At 41.3% G+C, this 22,282-nt stretch overlaps 1 protein-coding gene across 1 annotated transcript in view; it reads left to right on the top strand.

Annotated features, from left to right (window-relative positions):
• Window positions 1-22,282, top strand: part of LOC126424891 (serine/threonine-protein kinase PAK mbt) — a 113,394-nt gene that overhangs the window by 41,505 nt on the left and 49,607 nt on the right. The window lies entirely within an intron of this gene.

Here is a 22,282-nt window from a genome sequence, read left to right as displayed (position 1 = left end):
CTTCACCCTTCACCCTTCTCCCTTCTCCTTCAACTCTTCTGCCAGAAGAAGGAACCAACTTAAATCCTTGTGTGTGTGTGTGTGTGTGTGTGTGTGTGTGTGTGTGTGTGTGTGTGTGTTTTCGTGCTGCCTTTTGGTGAGCAGATTTCTTTATCTGTCCATTTACATTATATTATCAAAAACAAATTTTCAATATTATTTAATTATTTAAAGCATGCTGAAGACGTAATATAATTTTTATCCGGTACAAACTGTCAGCATACGGACACACACAGACAATTTCACAGGTTTTCGCACTCGGGTTACCTTGTAATCATGACTTGTTTAGCTTCATAATCAGAAAACATCTTTTACACAAGTTGATTGAAATATTGTAGCACTTTTGCGACCTCATTATGGAGACGTGGAAACTACCCGAGGAAAACAATGTAGTTGTCCTGGACAGCTTTAACGTAATAGGATTTGTCTTTAAAATGGGAATTATATTGCAGATGAATCACCTACATTGGCACATGCACAGGGACATTTTCAACTGAAATGGCAATGGTATTGAAAACATATGTAAGACTGGCAGTTTCCTCAAAATGTTTAGAAAAGTATCCTTGTAACTCTTTCAAGGCCACAATAAACTCTTCAAAATCGGTGTTTTCTCTAGCACCACTGAGCTTAGGGAATTGAGCTGTGTCAGAAGTTGTTCCTTCATACAATGTGATTTTCTTTTTAAATGCATCCCCATCAAACTGGAAATAAGTTGTTTCTCACCTTGCTGTGTCTACTGTGGCAGTGTGCAGTAAAGTCCACTTAAAATGCGAAATAAGTGATCCATTCCAGATGCTGAAATTTTGGGCCCTGCACTATTTTTTCTTCATAAATTCAACATTAATGAGCTTTAATTTAAAAAAAAAGTAAAGGATCCTTCCAGGCATGCCCCTAGACTTAACCAACATACTTTGCAGTATTATATAAAATCTCCATACTCTTTGATCATTTCCATCAAAAACTGTTGGAACTGACAGTCTCCGTGCCTGTAAAGTTTGCACAAAATGCTTCTTGTTGTACAGGACAATGAATCTCATCTGTTGAGCATTGTGATTATTTGCTCATGTATTGTCAACTACATCTTTTTTTTGGTATTGTAATGTCGTTCCATAGCAAATTGGCAGTGCCCATTAATTATCTAATTGCTTAACAGATGTCAGTAATTCTCATCGCTGTCTTCTGCATTCCCATTCATTTTTAATGGCTTGTGGCACTATATCAGTAGAGTGCAAACAGCCACGGGACCTTTGAGCTTCCTACATACCATGAACAAATAGCTAAGTGTAAACGGCACTGACATTGCGATTCTGCCGAACTGAAGAGCATTATGCCAACCAAAAATGCAACACTGCAATACTAAAAGAAATGAAAGAAATGTTGCACTGTACCAGGTACTTCCATGGAGGACCAAGCAAAACCAAGACAGACTGAGCCTCGGCCTACACGCTGCCTGCGTATGTGGCTCCGTGCAATTTGGCCCACTTGTGGCCGGCAGTGCGCTTTAGCATGGAGCTGTGTTCTCCTAAATTTGCACCAAAATATAAACTCCTTAGGTTTTTGTGTGGCTGGATGTGGAGCTATCATGTTCCAAATGTATTCAGTAGGGTTTGGGCAGGGCCCATTGCTGGCCATTGAAGGAGCTTAACACCCAGCTTAGAAAACCAGTCCTTAGTGTAACCAGAGGAGTGACATGAGACATTGTCTTGCTGGTAGATAAAGTTTTCCCTAAGCAATTTTTTAGCCAGTGGTGGCATGACTTCCAACATTGTCAGCGGTATTTGATAGTGTGTGTAGTCTCCTGAACAAAAGAAAGGTGCCCCATACTCTCAGATCTGATGGAAGTCTAGATCATCACAGACTCACCATTGGTCTGAACTGCCAGAGTGGTACAAGCAGGCAGAAATTTTTCAGTTTTTGTTCATTGGACACTGATTCTTTGCCTAACAAGTAGTTCAAAGCGGCTTTCATGTGAGAAGATACCATGCTCCCAAGACTTCTTTAACCACCACATCAAGCTTTAGACTAAATTTTGTATCTTTGTTTCCTCAGATCATTTAGAAAGTGTCCACAACTGTTTGCCGAAGCCTTGCAGAACAGAAATATTGAGATTTTTGTCTTCTATATTCAAAACAGGAAATAAATCATTACAACTTTGTGAAATGGAAAGTTGCTACTCACCATATAGAGGAGATGCTGAGCCACAGATAGGCACAACAAAAAGACTGTCACAAATACAGTTTTCAGCCAGTAAGGCCTTTGCCAGAATAGATGGTGTGTGTGTGTGTGTGTGTGTGTGTGTGTGTGTGTGTGTGTGTGTGTGGGCGCGCGCGCACACACACACACACACACACACACACACACACACACACACACACACACACACACACACGACCACAGTCTCAGGCAACTGAGGCCACACTTAGTGTGCAGTTTGGCAATACCCATCAATTATCTAACTGCTTAATAGGTATTAATAATCCTCATCCCTGCCTTCTGCATTTCACACTCAGTGTGGCCACAGTTGCTCGAGACTGCAGTCGTGTGTGTGAGTTGCGTTTGCGTGAGGATGTATGTCTGTGTGCTGTTTATTTTGGCAAAGGCCTTGCTGGCTGAAAGCTATATTTGTGACAGTCTTTCTGTTGTGCCTCTCTGCGACTCTGCATCTCCAACTTTCCTTTTCACAAAATTGTTACATTCCATCCTGTATTTTCCATTGTTTAATCATTATAACTTGGCATTTTAAGTTGTTATGACCCTCACTTAAAATATTCTGATTCAGATGATGAAGGATTTTGCATGGTTTGCCTCTTCGCAGAGCTTAATTGCCATTGCTGGCTTCCTTAAAAGGTCTCACTGCACTACTAACACGGGTTTTAGCCACATTAGGTTTACATGCAGTAATTAGTACATGTTACTGCATATTCATGTACTAATAATTAGCCATATGGTATCTTCAGACACAGGTAATTATCACATTTTCACAGAATTTAGTTACACAAACCAGCAAAAAATGTAGCGAGGTTATAACAAATGGTATGAAAGAACAACAGTTTCCCCACAAGAAAGCACACGCACTGGATCCGTCACAAATGAGATGTGGAGAAAACAACTGCACAGTCAGAATAGGTCCCAAAGCTGCCAATCAAAGTTTATTGCAGAATGAAACTGCCTGATTTTTCCACACAACTTACTGGAGGAAAAAAGTTTGTTAGAGAGGTGATCAGATGACTAGAAATTTTTTCACACATTGTGTTGTTATTTTTGTAGTTGCTATACTCTAATAAAATGGCAATAAAAATTTCATAGCTGTAGGACTGCCTGTTTACAAGAAAGTACACATTTTATGGGAAAAACAGTCCATCTCCAAACATATTAGAGCTAGTACAGTGAAATTTTACCTTAAAACTCGTAGTTAAGATGTCTAATAACATAATTTAAAACATTGACTAAAATGCTGTCACTTCATGGATGAAAACAGATTCAACTAAATGTAGACCTCTCCCTAAACTTTTTGTGAGCACTATATTTTTCAGTTATTGAATAAAATAATGACAAGCCTCTGAAGGCATGAATGTGCTGAAAAATTTATAGGCAGGAACATAAATGGAAACCCTTCTTGTAATAATGTCAGCAAGCACATCCACTTTTAGAGCACCACAGAACCAAACCTAAAACGATGCTGTCCGGAGTGCTTGCCACATCTGTGTTAGGGATTCCAGTTGCAGGATTCAGAAATCAACATGTGCTCCTACGTATGGTCAATTAGGGTAAGACCTGGGACTTTGGAGGCCAATAAAATACTTTGCATACATACCACTTAAAGACACTTGTCCCATGTTGTAGTTCTCGTCTTCAACACAGAGGTGGGTGTGGTGCAGGTCTTCACCCACCTCTCCTGCCAGCTAACCTCTTCACGTTAGCATAAATGTCACATCCACAACATCGACGATCTGCCTCACATACTCACGAGTGGGTCCGCCCCTGCGATTACATGCGAGTCGTCCCTTCAGCTACCGTTTTCAGTGACGACTTCTGTCGTAATTACGTTATCTGATCAAAAGTATCTGGAGACCCTTCCGTAATGTGAAATTGACTGCTAGATGTCACGAGAAGCAGACCCACCAGTATAAAAGTGAGTGGGGAGTGCCGTGTTGTCAGTAGAGAAGCAGTAACCACAGAATGGGTCAGCCGGGACAGCTCTGTGACTTCAAACATGAACTAGTCATTGGATGTCATCTGGGTAAGAAACCCTTCTAGAGCTGCCCAAGTTGACTGTTGGTGATGTGATCAGCTAAGTTTTGGAAAGGATGAAAGAATCTAGTCAGCTAGTTGTGTGAACCAGGTTTATTAGAACCATTGATCTAGGTTCCTTCTTCAGGAGGAGGTGTAATACTTGTGAAACATTTTGTGTTGAAAATGTATGTTAAAATAAAGCTATTTGGCTCTTATCAAGAAAAAATTAATCTCAAAAACAATAAAATAACAGGCCATGGCCATCAATAACAACAGTGTGAACCTCAAAAATAATATTTGTCACCTTATTAACATGATAGGCCTTGTATATTTGGTCAACAAGTTTTATCTGTGAAGTTCACACGGATGTTATTTGATTGCCACGACCTGCTGTTTTATTGTTTTTGAGATAAATTTTTACTTTACGAGAGCCAAATGGCTTTATTTTAACATAACTTTTCAACACAAGATGTAAGAAGCATTACATTTCCTTCTGAAGAACATAATTTTTATGATTAGTGAATCGTGGGTTAAGGGTTCTAATAAAGCTGTGTCAGGCAACTGGTTGGGAGACTATTACTTTACAGTTGCTGTTTAAAGACACGTTCAAGATTTTAACTAGCTAAAATGAGGCCAGGCATACTTCACACACTGACATACAGTACTATCGAGCATTGTGATGTGTGATTGTAAAAAATCCCATGAAATTGGTGGAAGGAATCACTTGTGAGTTTGAGTGTTAACAGCAGTCCGGGCAACACAGTGATTGGGCAAAAGCAGTTACAAAGAGTGAGAGACAGTGTTCAAGCAGCTCCTCATAAGCCAAACATTATCACTGCAGTCAGTGCTAAGCGTCACATGAGGGGATATAAAGAGCAATGCCACTGGACAGTGGATGACTGGAAATGAGTGATTCGGAGAATCACGGTACACCCTATGGCAATTCAGCGGAGGGATTTAAGTTCGTCAAACTTCTGGAGAATTTTACTTGCCATCTTATGTAGTGACAACAGTGAAGTACGGAGGAGGTGGTGTTACAGTGTGGTGTTTTTCTTTCTGTGGTTGAGATATAGTCCTCTTATTACTTTTAGGAAAATGCTAATAACTGAAGGATGTGAAGTTGTTTTACAGTGTAGTGTACTGTGTATGGTAGAGGAAGGATTGGGATACGCTAATTGTTTGTATCACCATGACACTATCACCTGTCACAAAGCAGCATCTGTGAGGAAATGGTTTGTGGACAGTACATCCATGAATAGCTTGCCCGGAGTCCAAATCTGAACCCGCTGGAACACACTCGAGATTGGTCAGAACATCGATGTTGTTCCGTACCCCAGCATCCGGCATCACTACTGGTATTGATAGTTGTGATGGAATCAGTTCGTGCCCCACACCTAGTGCTTCACATTTCTCATTCTTTACTTATCACTTATTAAACTAGTATGTGGCCAACTTCAAACACACATGTCAAGTGCAAAGTTTCAGTGGTCTGGGTATACCTTCTCTGGTTTTGGCTCTTGGTGGAGAATGGGCTGCCATTCCTCCACAGACATTCGGACACCTAAATTGCTTCAGGCAAATGCCGGGACAGTTTCTTTGGTCCCCACCCCCAAATCAACCAACTGACATTCAGACACTTCATTGAAAATATCCACAGCAGAGTTCAAGCTATTATAAAAGTGAAGTATGGACACTTCCTAAATTAATTTCCAATAATGGGTGTCCAGAGACTACTTTCCACCAGATAGTTTATGTATCTAATTGTTAAATCTGGTTTCATTTTTCTCTTTCTAGACACTTTCTTGTCGACTCATAGTATTGCTCACACCGTATTTCAAAGGCTTTTAATTGTTTTGTTTCTGTTTTCTCTGTCCTCAATGTGTCCAAAACATACACTATGTGATCAAAAGTATCCAGACACCTGGCTGAAAATGACTTACAAGTTTGTGGCGCCCTCCATAGGTAATGCTGGAATTCAGTATGGTGATGGTCCACCCTTAGCCTTGATGACATCTTCCACTCTCTCAGGCATATGTTCAGTCAGGTGCTGGAAGGTTTCTTGGGGAATGGCAGCCCATTCTTCACAGGGTGCTGCACTGAGGAGAGGTATCGATGTCAGTCAGTGAGGCCTGGCACAAAGACAGCGTTCCAAAAGATCCCAAAGATGTTCTGTAGGATTCAGGTCAGGACTCTGTGCAGGCCAGTCTATTACAGGGATGTTATTGTCATGTAACTACTCTGCCACAGGCAGTGCATTATGAACAGGTGCTTGATCTTGTTGAAAGACGCAATCGCCATCACCAAATTGCTTTTCAACAGTGGAAAGCAAGAAGGTGCTTAAAACATCAGTGTAGGCCTTGTGCAGTGATAGTGCCATGCAAAACAACAAGGGGTGCAAGCCCTCTCCATGAAAAACACGACCACACTGTAACACTATTGTCTCCAAATTTTACTGTTGCCACTACTCACGCTGGCAGATGACATTCACCGGGCATTCGCCATAGGATCGCCATCTTATGTACTGTGATTCGTCACTCCACAAAATGTTTTTCCACTGTTCAATTGTCCAATGTTTACGCTCCTTACACCAAGCAAGGTGTCATTTAGCATTTACTGGTGTGATGTGTGTGTTATGAGCAGCTGCTCGACCATGAAATAAAAGTTTTCTCACCTCCTACGTAACTGTTATATTACTTGCAGTGGACCCTGATGCAGTTTGGAATTCCTGTGTGATGGTCTGGATACATGTCTGCCTATTACGCATTATGACCCTCTTCAACTGTCGGTGGTCTCTGTCAGTCGACATGCGAGGTCGGCCTGTACGCTTTTGTGCTGTACGTGTCCCTTCGCATTTCCACTTCACTGTCACATTGGACCTAGGGATATTTAGGACCGTTAAAATCTTGTGCACAGACATAAAACACAAATGACATCCAATCACCTGACCACATTCGAAGTCCGTGAATTCTGCGGAGCATCCCATTCTGCTCTCTCACAATGTCTAATGATTACTGAGGTCGCTGATATGGAATACCTGAAAGTAGGTGGCAGCACAATGTGCCTAATATGAAGAACATATGTTTTTGGGGGTGTCCAGATACTTTTGATCACATAGTGTAGCTTTTCATGAATCTTTTTTCGTTAGCAAGCTTTATATTATTGGACTTTTCGAGCTTATTAAACACGCATTTTTATTGGATCCCCTTATACCTTTTGAAATCTATGTTACTGTCTTTCTTGCATTTTCCCATTATCTATTCTACAACTCTACAGCCAAGAATGCAAAATTTTTCCATCTCTTCAAGAGTCTCTTGTCCCTTAGCCATCTAGCATCCCCACATCTTGCATTCACCATTATATTATTTTATACGTGGTGTCGCCACCATTTCTTCAAGCACCTGATTCAGTTGGTGCTACCTTTCTGGAAATACAGCTGTGACATCAGTGGCTGTATCATACTCATTTCCGTTCTGACAAAAAGTTTCCATGTAGCAACTGTCATTGCCTTCCCTCATTGTCTCTTTGTACAGACCCCCCTGCTAGTCCGAGGGTTAGAATAGGCCCGAGGTATTCCTGCCTGTCGTAATAGGCGACTAAAAGGAGTCTCACATGTTTCGGCCATTAAGTGATGGTCCCCTGTAGGGTTCGACCTCCATTTTTCAAAAATTTCCCGAAGAGCGAGCCAATTGGGGAAGGGCCCCTTTACGTGGTACATCGTGTCCATCGTGCCTTGAGATCTTTAGCCCACTTTCTCGTTGTCACATTGCAGTCCTGTCCATTCTACATCTCTTGGGCGAGCACACCTTCCTGGGTGCGTTTTCTGCCATGCACTATGCAGTGTCACTTTCTGTGCCAACGATGACCATGGACTTCTTTGCATCTGATATCCAGCATGGTAGCCAGTCCATTGTGGTGGGGCCGCCATATACCCTGTTGGTTGTAGCCCCCTGACAACACAGGGATTGCTCTGCTGATGCCTGTGCCGTTAACTCCCCATGTATGCCAAGGAGTAGATGCCTGTCACCTTGGAGCATCGGGACTCCCGGCAGTGGCCATCCTGCCAGGTGGCTTTTGTTGCGGCTGGATGGTGCCTGTGGGGAGGGTTCCCTGGTCGGAGTGGGTGGCATCAGGGCAGATGACACGCCATGAAGCATTGTATGTCATCTGTTGCTGGTGGTCCACCACCAGCAGTCCCTAAGTGAGCAAAGTCTAACTTTAATGTTAAGAAATATGACCCCAAGTCGTTCCCCTCCATGGCCACACCATGGGAGGAGTGCCGGGCTAAGGATGGCAGTGAAGCTTATTCACCCTGGTACCTCGTATGTATGAGAATTGATGGGGAATCTTTCATGTCCATGAAGCCTCAGTTTTTTTTGGAGCATTTGGAGGACAAGTTTGGGGAGGTGGAGGGCTTGTCCAAAATGCGCTCTGGGTCAGTTTTGATAAAAACAAGATCTTCTGCCCAGTCACAGGCTTTATTCTCTTGTGGCAAGTTGGGGGTTGTTTCTGTTACCATCACACCTCATAAGAGCTTAAATATGGTCCAGGGTATTATATTCCACAGGGACTTTCTTTTGCAGTCTGACGACAAACTGTGCACCACTTTAGAGCGGCGAGGTGTACATTTAATCCGACGCGCACATTGGGGTCCGAGGGATAACCAGGTTGCCACTGGTACCTTCATCTTGGCCTTCGAGGGTGACACATTGACTGAGAAGGTCAAGGTGATGGTCTACTGCTGTGACGTCAAGCCATATATTCCTCCCCCAATGCTGTGCTGTAAGTGCTGGAAGTTCGGCCATTTGTCTTCCCACTGTACTTTCAGTCCCACCTGTTGAGATTGCGGACGTCCATCACATCCCAGTACTGTGTGTGCCCTGCCTACCACCTGTATCAACTGCAAAGAGCAGCATTCACCTTGCTCGCCAGACTGCAGGACTTTACAGAAAGAGAGGAAAATCATGGAATATAAGACCCTGGACCGACTGACCTACACTGAGGCTTAGAGGAAATTTGAGATCCTACATCCTGTGGCTATGACCACCTCATACGCTGCCGCTACGAGAACAGTTGTCGCCCCATCGGTTCCTCGAATTCCTGCCGCCTCTCAGAACCGGAGATTACACCTGCCGCCTTGATGTTGGGGGCACTTCCCTCCCTGTTGCTCCCGCACCACCTACTTTGGGAGTAACACCCCCCCAACCACCGGAGATTTCAGTCCCCACTTCTGAGCCAGAGAAGCGTAATCAGAGTGTATACAACCTGGGAGATCCAGGAAAAACCCGGCAATTTTTTCATCTCGGAGAAAACCGGGAATTTTTTAGAATTCCAGGAATTTTATAGAATTCCAGGAATTTTTTGTTGTTTTAGTTTTCTGTTAAATTTTTGTAATTTTGACTGGTAAGAACCGATACTCTAACAAAGGATATTACCTATCAAAGGATACCACTGCAGAATAATACTTCAACAATAAAACATAAACGAGAGAAAAAAATGAAAATAACTTAAGTTGCAAAGGAAATGCGCCATACAGAATGACGACACACAGTGCTCATTCAAGCATGTGCCAACAGCAAAATGTGTCAAAGGCTTTAGGAGGATAATGTAATGCTCCACTGAGTGTGAAGTCGCAACTGTTTACGTTAGATTCATTTTAGCAGTTACAAGTGGGCTCATGCGCATGCGCAGTTGAGTCGCATTTGAGTAGTATATTTTCCCACTTCTTGCTACAGAAATGTGACTGTTGGCTGTGCAAGCAGTCACAGCAAGAAGCTAGATGCTACCGAGAAAAGGGGGGCGCCAAATTCATATTCTTCAGGAAAAAATACTTGTTCCACAAATTGATTTTTCATATGATTTTGAAGCGCATCCTTGTTGGTTTTTGAACATTTTTGAACACATTTTAAGTTGATTTCTGAATGAATCGTAAGTTAATTTTTGAATGCGTGCATAGTGTACGTGATGTCTCTGTCAGGAGAATCCTCCTTGCATCTAGAAATAAACTTTCCGCAGACAATAGGGGACGGGGCTATAAGAGCTGAGCGGGTTAAAGCTGAACGGATGAATGCCAATCGCTGTCTGATTATGTGGTTGATTGGGTTGGCAAATGATTAGCGTTGTTCTAATTACTAGCGAAATCCATAGATTCAGACTACCAGAATGGAAATAAATGACTAACAGGAATAACAGGTGAGAAAGATTATGTATTATCTTCTCGGTGTATCCAAGAAAATGAAATTTTGACAGAAAATTTTTGGCCAGATCGCTACACTAGTAAGAACCAGTTGTACAGTCCCCGGCTAGCAGTCACTTAAGTTCTGTTCTGGAAGTAACGCGGAAAACATATTGTACGAACATATAACAATGCCTGACTGGAGATTAATCGCGGGGTAACTAAACATGTGATTCTGGCAGGGTTAGTGAAGTTAATCGGCGAACAAATTTTGACAATGGCAGGAATAACTACAGAATTGGTGATGACAAGATTGTTTGTTAGAACGAGGAAGGAGGAAAAACGGGGACATCACACAAATTGTGGAAGAATAAGAAGATTCCAAATTTATATAAAAATTTTGTAATACTACTTTTCGATCTCATGCTTGAGAAACTGGTGCGTATGAATGAAATGTGCCAAAACAGTCTGCAGACAGTGACAAAATAGGCGTGATCAGATCGAGAAACCACACCAGTATTGGGTATTATTTGTATTAACAGCTTTTTTAGTATTAGATAAACGACATTTCGTTTTTTCATGTAGCAAAACATTCGATGAACTTTTATAAGGTAATAGATTCTTTCACAGAAAGGAAAGCACGCCGTGTAAAGCTGTAGCAAGATAAGAGAGACAAAATGCTAGGAGCTAAGGATTGAAGAAATGTGTACTTCTTGCTTGTCTCTTGTCTTTATTGGTTTTATGTATCCTGTATTTAATTTTGTGTTACACAAAACAGCAAGTTATTAGCTGATATGCTTTAAAGAGTGCAAATTTTCTGAAGTTTTCTTGTTCTGCCGATTACAAATAATCCCATTCACTATTAATTGCGAGATTTTTTTTAAAAAGAGGGGCGAGCTGTCATACTGGCCAACTGGGAGCATGAGAGGCACCACAGGACATTTCAATTTCCACTGTCCTGAATATAGTTTGATGGCATCCATTACAAAATATACACTTTTCAATTCCACAGAGCGAAATACAGTGACGTGCGGTAGAAGAATGCTGTATGAAGAGGCTTGGCACTGCACTTCGGCACACTTAAGACCAAATACATGTCTTACTTTTCCTCAGACATATATGTTGCAGACTTTTCAGAAAGATGTGTGCTACAAGATGAACATATTTTTGAAAATTCGATTTTTTTTTTGTATTGACCCGGTTAGCAAATAACGTAGATCCAGGGCTGATGCGCAGAGCGGTCTGAGTTATAGTGGGTAGTCTCCACATGACCCGTGTTTACATTTAGTGATTTTGCTGTTTCCCCTTCGTTTACTCTCATGTCAAATGAAAACAAAACGGATATCTGTGCCAGGAACTATCAAGTGAATTAGTTACATTGACATAATTACGGAAGGCTAAAATATGTTATTAGTTTCAAATTTTATTTTATTTCCGCCTTTCTGATAGTCAAGCATTAATCGCCTTGCAGAACAATGAAGTTATTTTTGTCTGTTTGCTAAAGAAATTTGACTTTTATTAACCTTTTCCAAAGAGGCAGTCCATGTATTTGGAACGAAAGGTTTAATTCCACAGTACTGGCTAGTTTCAACTAATCGCTGCATTTCAAGTGCAAGTTTTCATCTTCTAGCACGTATGGCATTATGTCATAATAAAGAATCAAACATGATATAATACAGTACTGGTGCTCCAAGAAAATTTACATCCCAAAAACCACACTGAAAAGCTTAATATCAGGTGAGGTCTACTTCATTGGGAATCTAGACATACGAATGTGCACTTTAAAAATGCACTTTAAATATGCACATTTTAGTATGGTTCACGAAATTCCGATGCTCTTGGAGTATCCTCTATTGTTTTGTTTCTTTTATGACATAATGTATGATCTTTCAATGTTTTACATGTACATACATATGTGCTTCCTCCGTCATGATAGCTGCACAAGTGCGGTGTTGTCTGTTATCTGCGGTCTCTGGCAACTGCTGAAACGAACCTGTTTCTAACAGATCGCGGGAAAATATTACGAATGGTGGTTTGAAAAGCGATGCTTTCAAGGTAAATATTCTTTCACGCAAGTTGAACTATGTGCGATAATGTACCATGAATTCTTAAATCACAGAGCGTTTGACTCTCATTTAAAAATCAACTCTTTGATGATGAGCCATTTAGAAGAATTTCGAATCCTGAAGATCAGACATTTATGTCGTTATTAAAAATTTTACTGGCACATTTGTATGATATGTCTTAAAGTGTAACATGCACAAAAAAGATCAACATTTATGCGAAAGCTTAGCTTCTCTTGCGGCTTATTGACCTTAGAGATCAATATTATATGTGAAAGCTTTGCTTTCCTTGTAGCAACACTATGTATATTAATTTAAACTATTAACTTTCTCTGTTTGTGTGTTCGTGGTACTGAACAGTGATGTTGCTGTTGGCTGACTACATCACGTGACCTATGCTCTGAATATCCACTGTCATTGGCCGGCGAGATCACGTTACATGAGCTATGACTGGCTTACAAAAGTGCTTCGCAGTCTCGATTTCAATGATTCGGAAAGTAACATGCGGTGTTTGGTGGATTTCCAATGTATACTTTCGTAATACGAAAATACGAAGTGTACATGTTGCTGCACTTCAAAGATATTTCCAAAATGTGTCTTTTTCCCTGCGTTTCGTTTTCTAAAGTGCTGGGAAATTCACCGCCCCTGTATAAAACCGTAACCAGTCAAAGGATTGGTAAGTTTTGCAGTTCCGAGGGAAAGTATATCATCGCTTAACACGGAAAAAATGTGTTCTCATCCGGGAGAAAGTATATTTTTAGCTGGGAAAAGTCCGGGAATTTGTTTTCCTTGTCCGCGTATACACCCTGGTAAGGCTTCTTCGGCTCCTCTCGCTAGGAAGTGGTCCCATGTGTCACTCCCTTCCCAGGTTTCTGCTATTGGGAAAGATGACACTTGCTAGCAGCTGGAGAGCCCAAAAGCAGCTGGTCATAGTTTAATAATTTTTGTGGGATCTGAAATTTAAAAACCTCTCTCTCACTGACCTGATTTAGCTTCACTGATCAGGATAGTAAAAAACATGCGTATATTAAGGAAATTTTCATTCACAAAGCAGGCTTATCACATTCACACAGTTCAATACTGTTCTATCCTGATTAAATTGAGCTTAACTTAAATTCCATAAGACAATGAAGCAATTTTGAAGTCTCGGTGCAACGAAAATTGTCAGTTGATCTCCTGAAAACATTTGTAATAATTATTAACTTTCGGTGATCACATGGGGAAGACCGGAGATCTGCTGGTAAGACCGTGTCAGCCCATTTATTGAAAGTAATAAACTGGATATCTTGGGCATACAAAATGGCAGGTTCATCCAGTGTAAATCAGACATTCCCCACTGATCCCGTGCAACACAGCGTAGTAAGCAGACACTGTCAATAATAATCAGTTAAATAATACGCGAACACATTTACTTTAGTTTAGTTCATGTATTAAATTCCTTCTCATACAGAATCTCATTAAGATGGCGACTAGTTCAACAATACATTCATATACATCTTCATTCTTTTACGGCTAATCGGCAAGATCTGAATCATTCTTTTCATAAGAGAACACATAGATAGCAGAGAAGCTATTCCATGGAGTAAATGCACGCTCCAAGGAATAATAGGGCTTGAAACTACTTTGCATTGATAATCATTGTATATTAAAGTTTAGGAATCGGTAAGATAAGAAGAGATATTTCGAGATATGTACTGAGTTATATAATTTATAAAAATTTCTGAAAATATCGTGGAGAGACTGCTGCAAGAGACATTACAATAGGGCTCCATGCTCATCTTCAGTCCCGGAGACTGATTCAGTGAAGTCCTCCCAGCCAGGGAAACCCAAGGAACAGCATGAGAAATAAAAAAAGAAGACCCCTAAGAACAAGGGACTTGCGATGGCACCCACACAACCACTACCAACAAGCTCAGCATCTGAGGATGGGGTGGAGATTCTGGCGTCAGCTGAAGACCTGGATGTCGCCAGACCCTCAGACACAATGGATATAGACTGCCCAGGCAAAAAGTCGATGGCAGCAGGTGACCCTGAGGCATAAACTGCCTCATTGAATGTTCCATACCTTCCCAGTCTCATGATGATGTCATCGTCCAGTGGAATTGCGGCGGTTTTTCCCACCTCCTGGCTGAGTTACAGCAACTGTTAAGCTTTACACCTGCTTTCTGCATTGCCCTCCAGGAAACCTGATTCCCGGCAATGCGGACCCCTGCCCTCCACAGCTACAAGGGATATTACAGAAACTGTAACGACTATAATCTAGTGTGAGGTGTAGTTTGCATTTATATCCTAAACTCGGTCTGTAGTGAACATGTGCCCTTTCGAACACTCTTGAAGCTGTGGCTGTCAGAATATAGATGACACAGGAAATAACTGTCTGTAATGTATATCTTCCTCCAGATGGTGCAATACCCCTGAACGTATTAGCTGCACTGATTGATCAACTCCCTAAACCTTTCCTACGTTTGGGAGATTTTAACGTCCATAATCCCTTTCGGGTGATGCCATGCTTACTGGCCGAGGCAAAGATGTCTGAGTTTGACCTCTGCCTCTTAAATACTGGGGCTGCCACACATTTCAGTGTGGCTCGAGGTAGTTACTCGTCCATTGATTTGTCAATTTCCAGCCCAGGACTTCTCCCATCTGTCCAGTGGCGAGCACATGATGACCTGTGTGGAGTGACCACTTCTCTCTCTTTCTGTCACTGTCTTGACGTCAGGCTCATGGACGCCTGCCCAGATGGGCTTTAAACAAGGCGGACTGGGAAACTTTTACCTCTGATGTCACAGTTGACTCTCCCCCACATGGTAAAATCGATGTGATGGTTGAGTAGGTGAATACCACAATCGTTTCTGTGGCAGTAAATGTGATCCGTCGCTCTTTAGGGTGCCCCTGGTGCAAGACAGTCCCTTTGTGGTTGCCAGAAGTTGCTGAGGCAATTACAGAGAGTCGGCGAGCTCTACAGCGTTTTTGATCTACGCAAGGTGTATGATGTGACCTGGCAACATCATATCCTTGCCACATTATACGGGTGGGGTCTATGAGGGCCAGTCCAGATTTTTATCCAGAATTTCCTGTCTCTCCGTACTTTCTGTTTCCAAGTTGATGCCTCCCATGGTTCCCCCAATATCCTGGAGAATGGGGTCCGGCAGGGATCTGTACTGAGTGTATAACTATTTTTAGTAGCCATTAACAGTCTAGCAGCAGCTGTAGGGCCGTCGGTCTCACCTTCTCTGTATGCAGATGACTTCTGCATTTCGTACTGCTCCACCAGTACTGGTGTTGCTGAGTGGTGCCTACAGGGACCCATCCACAAGGCGCAGTCATGGGCTCTCGCCCACGGCTTCCAGTTTTCGGCCGCTAAGTTGTGTCATGCACTTTTGGCGTCATACCGTTCATCTGGAACCAGAACTTTACCTTCATGACAGTCCACTCACTGTAGTGGGGGCATATCGATTCGTAGGACTGGCTTTTGACGCCCGATTGACTTGGCTACCTCACCTTTGTCAGCTTAAGCGGAAGTGCTGGCAGCACCTCAATGCCCTCCGCTGCCTGAGCAACACCAACTAGGGTGCAGATCACTCAAAAATATTCTGCTGCAGTTCTACAGAGCACTTGTTCAATCAAATATTCAGTCACACATTCGTGGTTCTCCTGAGCATCCAAATTACCGTCACCTTTTTCCACCCGTGGCAGTTCATCTCCCGCATCGGCGGCCCAGGTCAGGGCTAACGATTGCAGTTCGTGTGTGATCCCTTCTGTCTGAACTGGGGTCCTTCCCTTTACCATCTCCCATCCAGGTCCGTCTGCATACACCTCCATGGTGTATACCTAGGCCGCAGATTTATCTGGACATTTTCCATGAACCTAAGGACTCGATTACTCCTGCCGCTCTCCACCGTCACTCCCTCTCGATTCTTGACCTGTTCCGGGGCTCTGAAGTGGTTTACACTGACAGTTCGATGGCTGATGGTCATGTTGGCTTTGCCAATGTCCACAGAGGCCATTTTGAACAACATTCCTTGCCCGATGGCTGCAGTGTATTCACTGCAGAGCTGGTGACCATCTCTTGTGCACTGCAGTATGTCCTTTCACGCTCCAGGGAATCGTTTCTTCTGTGTGCTGACTCCTTGAGCAGCCTACAAGCTATTGACCAGTGCTAGCCTCGCCATCCGTTGGTAGCATCTGCCCAGGAGTCCATTAATGCCATCAACTGGTCCCGTTGTTCAGAGGTGTTTGTTTAGGCCCCAGGACACGTCGGCATCCCACGCAATGAACTTCCCGACAGGCTGGCCAAACAGGCTATGCAGAAACCGCTTCAGGAGATGGACATCTCTGAACCTGACGTGCGTTCTGACTTACAACATAAGGATTTTTGGCTTTGGAAGACAGAATGACATAACAGTACACACAACAAACTGCGTGTCATTAAGGAGACTACGAATGTGTGGAAGTCTTCCATGGGAGGCCTCTGGCAGGGATTCAGTTGTCCTCTCCCGGCTCCGCATTGGCAACGCTTGGGTGACCCACGGTTACCTCCTGCGCTGTGAAGACCCACCTGAGTGTCGGTGTGGCGCTTGGTTGACAGTGGCCCATATTCTGGTGCACTGTCCCAGTTTGACTGCCTAGCAACAAAATCTTGGGTTACTGGGCTCATTGCTGCTTATTTTATCTGACAACATCTCATCGGCTGATTTAGTTTTACATTTTATTCGTGAGGGTGGGTTTTATCATTTGATCTAAGTTTTAGCGCACGTCCTTTGTCCCTCTGTGTTCTCCACCCTAGTGCTTCTAGGGTGGAGGTTTTAATGTGTTGCAGAGTGACTGGCTTCTCCTTTTTTATTCTCACGGTCAGTTAGCCATGGTAATCTGCGTTGTTGTTTTAATCTCTTCATCCCGTTTCTTGTGTTTCTGTGGTCAGCTTGTCCCCTTTTGTCCATTTACATGTTTATTGCCCTTCATCCTTCTTTTGATTTTTCCTTTCATTCCGTTTTGAGTTGTCAGTCTCATTCGTTTTATTCTACACTTGTGGAATTGTTTTATTCGGTACAAGGGACTGATGACCTTGTAGTTTGGTCCCTTTCCCCCTCTTTTAATCCAGCCACCAACCAATCTTTGTACAGTTTAAATATCAGGGGTGCCAATAAGCAATCCTGCCTTACATCTTCCCTGATTTTTGCCTCTGTATCATTTCATCAACCTAGATGATATATAGTGACCTAACAATGGGCATTTTATTCCATACCACATTACGAATAGGCTTCTCCAACTCCGTTGCTGCTGCTGTGGCTTTCAGTCGGAAGACTGTGCAACCCTTCACAGTACTCTATCTTGTGCAAGCAGGGTTCTGGAAAACCCAGTTCTTAAAAATAAAAAACCCAGGTGGAAAAATTGGGTTTTTATGGGCTATTGTGTCTTTTTTTTAATTTTTTTGTGTTAACAATTAAATAATTCCATTTAAATGCCTATGATTAATTTATTCGAAACACTGACCCATTGTTGCAACTACATTCTTAGTGTCTCTTTTCTTGCCTGCCTGCCAGCACTGCATCCATTGAGACAATCTTCACCACCTACGAGCTTGTGTGGTCAAAATTAAAAAATAATTTAGGATAGAAAAGACTTCAGAAATTAGTGGAGCTCTATAATGCATGCTTCCAGTGCTTCCAAAAAATTGTTCTACATTGAGTTAAATTTTTTTATAGAACTGTAAATGTTGTTTAGCTCTATATCTTGTATTGCTAGGGAAATTAAAACACTATATTAATAAAAGATTTCTTGTTGCAGTAAATAGTTGCCTTCATTAAATGTAATGGCTCCGTTTAATTTGTATAATGCTAACTATGTAACATTTTGTATGTTAATGAAATTTTCATAATTAAATATGGTTAAGTTTTATTGGGTTTTTTTGCTTTTTTTTTTTTTTTTTTTAACATGCAGGGTGGTCCTTTTTTATATACTAGGTATGTCCACAAAGTAAGTTCCATTTGGTTATATAAAACAAACATGTACAGATACAGAAAAAATATTTGTTGTACAAAAATCTACAACTGTTAAACTACTTTTCTACAGAGCTTCCGAAATTTTGTAGGCACTTGTCATAGCGTGGCACAAGTTTTTGTATGCCTTCTTCCTAGAAGGTTGCCGCCTGTGTATTCAACCATGTGGTAACATGTTCTTTCAGCTCGTCGTCATCGTTGAAGTGTTGACCACCAAGGACAGATTTTAGGTGTAAGAAGAGATGAAAGTCACTAGGACTTGCTGTGCTTAATCTTCTCTTCAATTGTGTGAACCACTTCATCAGTAACCACAGACGGGCATCCACTTTGTTCTTCATCGTGCACTTGATCACATTGTTCATTGGACAGTCTGACCCATCTTCTAACCATTGAATCACTCATAGCATTTTGTCCGTAAACCTCACAGATTTGCCGGTGAATTTCCTTTGGTTTAACTTTCTTTGCATTTAGAAAACGAATCACAGATCTGATTTCACATGCGGCGGCATTTTCAATTATGGCTGACGCTATAAAGAAGCACTACAAATCACACGTCAGCAGCAGAGATCTGAAAATGGTGTACATGTCTTCTCCTTGAGTCAGAGTAACTGCCGTGCATGCTCAGAACTGCGATCGTAGTGCTGCTGTGGATAAAAATAGAAATGGAACTTACTTTGTGGATAACCCTCGTATGTGTGAAATTACAACCACCCTACATGAAAGTCTCTTCCTTTGCAGATAAGTATTGCAACGTCTACTTGAACATGCTTACTGTATTTGCCCTTTGGTCTCCCTCTACACCTTCCCTGCCTCCCACTTCCCAACGTTACCGAGTTGATGATTCCATGATGCCTCAGGTTTTGTCTTATCAACCGATTGCTTCTTATAGGCAAGTTGTATCATAAATTTCTTTTTTTTTCCTCAGTTTGATTCAGCACCTCCTCATTACTTGCATGATGTACCATATAATCTGCAGCATTTTTCTTTAGCACCGAGTGTCTAATTCCTTTAGTATCGTCTAATTTAATTCCGACATCATTCTATTATCTATGTTGTACTTCTGCCGATGTTCACCTTAAAATCTCTGTTTCAAGGCACTGTTCATTGTGTTCAACTGCTCTTTCAGATCCTTTGCTGTCTCTGACGGAATTACAGTATCATAGATAGACCTCAAAGTTTTTGTTTCTTCTCCCTGAACTTTACTTTCCTTCCAAATTCCTCCTTGGTTTTTACACGTCTATAAAGGCACTTTACATTTTCTTGCTTTTCTTAAAAAATCTAATGTAATTTGCTCAGTTACATAAATTTCAGCTACAAGATGGTTCAATTCTAGTTGCACACTGTGACAGAAGCCCACAAGATTTCCATTGATATTTAATCAGTAAGTTGGCATTTCTTCTTTCTGAGTTCATGCAAAGCTATTTTGAAATTCAGAAAAGCATATAGCATTGTCACCTATGATCGTCTTACACCAGAACCTCATTTCTCCTTGGCGATTATAAAGTTTGATAAAGTATTGTTTGTATCTTGTCATTTTATTTTCTCTTCCAGTACCCAATTATCTCTTTCATATCTAATCATTATGCCCTTTATTCTGTGCTCACTACCATGATTGTTTTGTTTATTGATTTGAGTGTAATATCTACATAACCACCTACGTCGCATCTCTTTTGTGACATCTGTTGTCCCATCTTTTTCTTTAACTTTTCTACTTTGTGCTAATTTCATTTGTGAGCAACCAGCTGTATGTTGTTGCTGTTCAGTTAATTTTTTTTTCATTTCCATACTAAGTACAGTACTACTTAATTATTGTTTGTGAAAACAGCTTACCATGCGTAAAGATTCTGTCCTCATCTGGAATGAAATTTGCTGTATATGTGTGCAAATGGTCTCCAGGACTTGATTAACAGTACAGATATGTCAATAGTGCCTTGCACATGGAAGAGTCTAGAGATCCTAAGAAAACATTCTGTAGACCATAACATTGCTCTCACTATCTTGATATTCATCCAATAGTGGTTGCAGTGTCTTTATCCTTATATGTTTCTTGCAAGAAACATCAGTGTCAGCCTATGCAGAAAATATTACTTTTTGGAGAAGCCTACTAGATGTAGTCGTCACCATTAAAGTTTGTTGTTCTCATCTTCAGTTGGAAGAATAATGTGGGTCTTCACACTAGTCTGTCTTATGCAAGTTTTTCATCTCTACATAACTACTGCAGCCTGCATCCACGTGAACCTACTTACTGTATTCGAGCCTTGGCATCCTTCTACAGTTTTTACACCTAGCATCGAATTAACTATTCCTTGGTGCATCACTGTGTGTTCTGTCAGCCTATTCCTTCTTTTAATCAAACTGTACCATGATGCTCTTTCCTTCTCAGTTTTATTTCATATATTTTCGTCACTTGTCTGATCTTCCCCTCTAATCTGTGGAATTCTTCTGTAGCACCACATTTTCAAAGCTTCTGTTCTCTTCTTGTCTGTGCTGTGTATTGTTCATGTTTCACTTCCATCTATGGCTACACTCTGAATAAATACTTTTAGAAAATGTTAACATACTTGCTTTTTCCAGAAAAGATCTTGTCACCATTGCAAGTCTTCATTTTATATCTTCTTTAGACCTGTCATCATCAGTTATTCTGCTTCCCAAGCGGTAACCCCCAGCTTCTACTGTTAATGTCTCATTTCCTAATCTAATTTCTTGCCTGAGCTAATTTGACTACACTACACTACCTTTTTACTTTTGTTGCTGCTCATTTTATAACCTCTTCTCAAGATACTGTTCTTGTTTAGCTGATTTTTCAAGCCCATTGCATTTGGTGTTGAGAGAGTACTAGGCTTTACTGAAATGAGGAGCTAGGTGTCCCTGGTACACTGTGGTTTAACATTAGAAAAGAACTTTCTTTGCAGACTATTAAAAAGTGTACTACAAAAAGTTTATCACACACCCTGACAATTGTTCTGAGGAGAATTCCATATATCTATTGTGCAAGGTGACATTTATCTGAAACGATTGGATTTATCTTGCTGCAACTTAAGAGTAATTCTTTTTGTGCTAATAATTTTACTGTTCAGTTAGGAGCACCTCTGCTATACCACCAGTGAGCATGTTACCACATTCTAGTGTTTATTTCAGTTGACTCTTGCTTAAATTTCTGTTTTCTGCTGCAAATATCATTTTCCATGTAGAAATATCCTGTGGAAATGGTTTTTTAACATATTTAAGTTCACTCAACACATAATGTTATATTTCATTTTTTATTCATGATGCCACATATGTGAGAACTTATTCCGTTTGCTCAGACCTTTGTTACAAGTTTGCATTGTGGTTCTGTGTCAATTTAGGAATATGTCACCTGCTCTTGCCCTTCATTTGCGGTGTGCAAGATAATGTACGGAGAAAAAGCGAGCTGAGTATCTCATGAACGATGCTTTCTAAATCCGTGTCGGTTTATGCGTATAAGCTTTTCTTCCGTGAGGAAATTTATTATATTCGAACTTATAGCATGTTCAAGAACTCGCTGACTTTTGTGATTTTGGCTTGGAGCTTGCTGTACCCGTACACATGATTTTTGAAATCTCCCCATTGCATGCAAATGTTGCACGATGGTGGGATGGTCACATTTCATCACATTTACCAGTTCTCGACTAAGTGATTGGATCATTGTGGATTAATGCATTTAAATAATCTTCATCGAGCCCCAAAGCTCTTCCTGAATATGAATAGTCACTAGTCCAAATGATTCTCCTTCCATTTTCTTGTCATGCTGTGTC

Source organism: Schistocerca serialis, chromosome 10, assembly GCF_023864345.2.
Source record: "Schistocerca serialis cubense isolate TAMUIC-IGC-003099 chromosome 10, iqSchSeri2.2, whole genome shotgun sequence".
Lineage (NCBI taxonomy): Eukaryota > Metazoa > Arthropoda > Insecta > Orthoptera > Acrididae > Schistocerca > Schistocerca serialis.
Note: the sequence above shows the minus strand (reverse complement) of the source record. Positions and strands in the feature narration are given on the sequence as shown.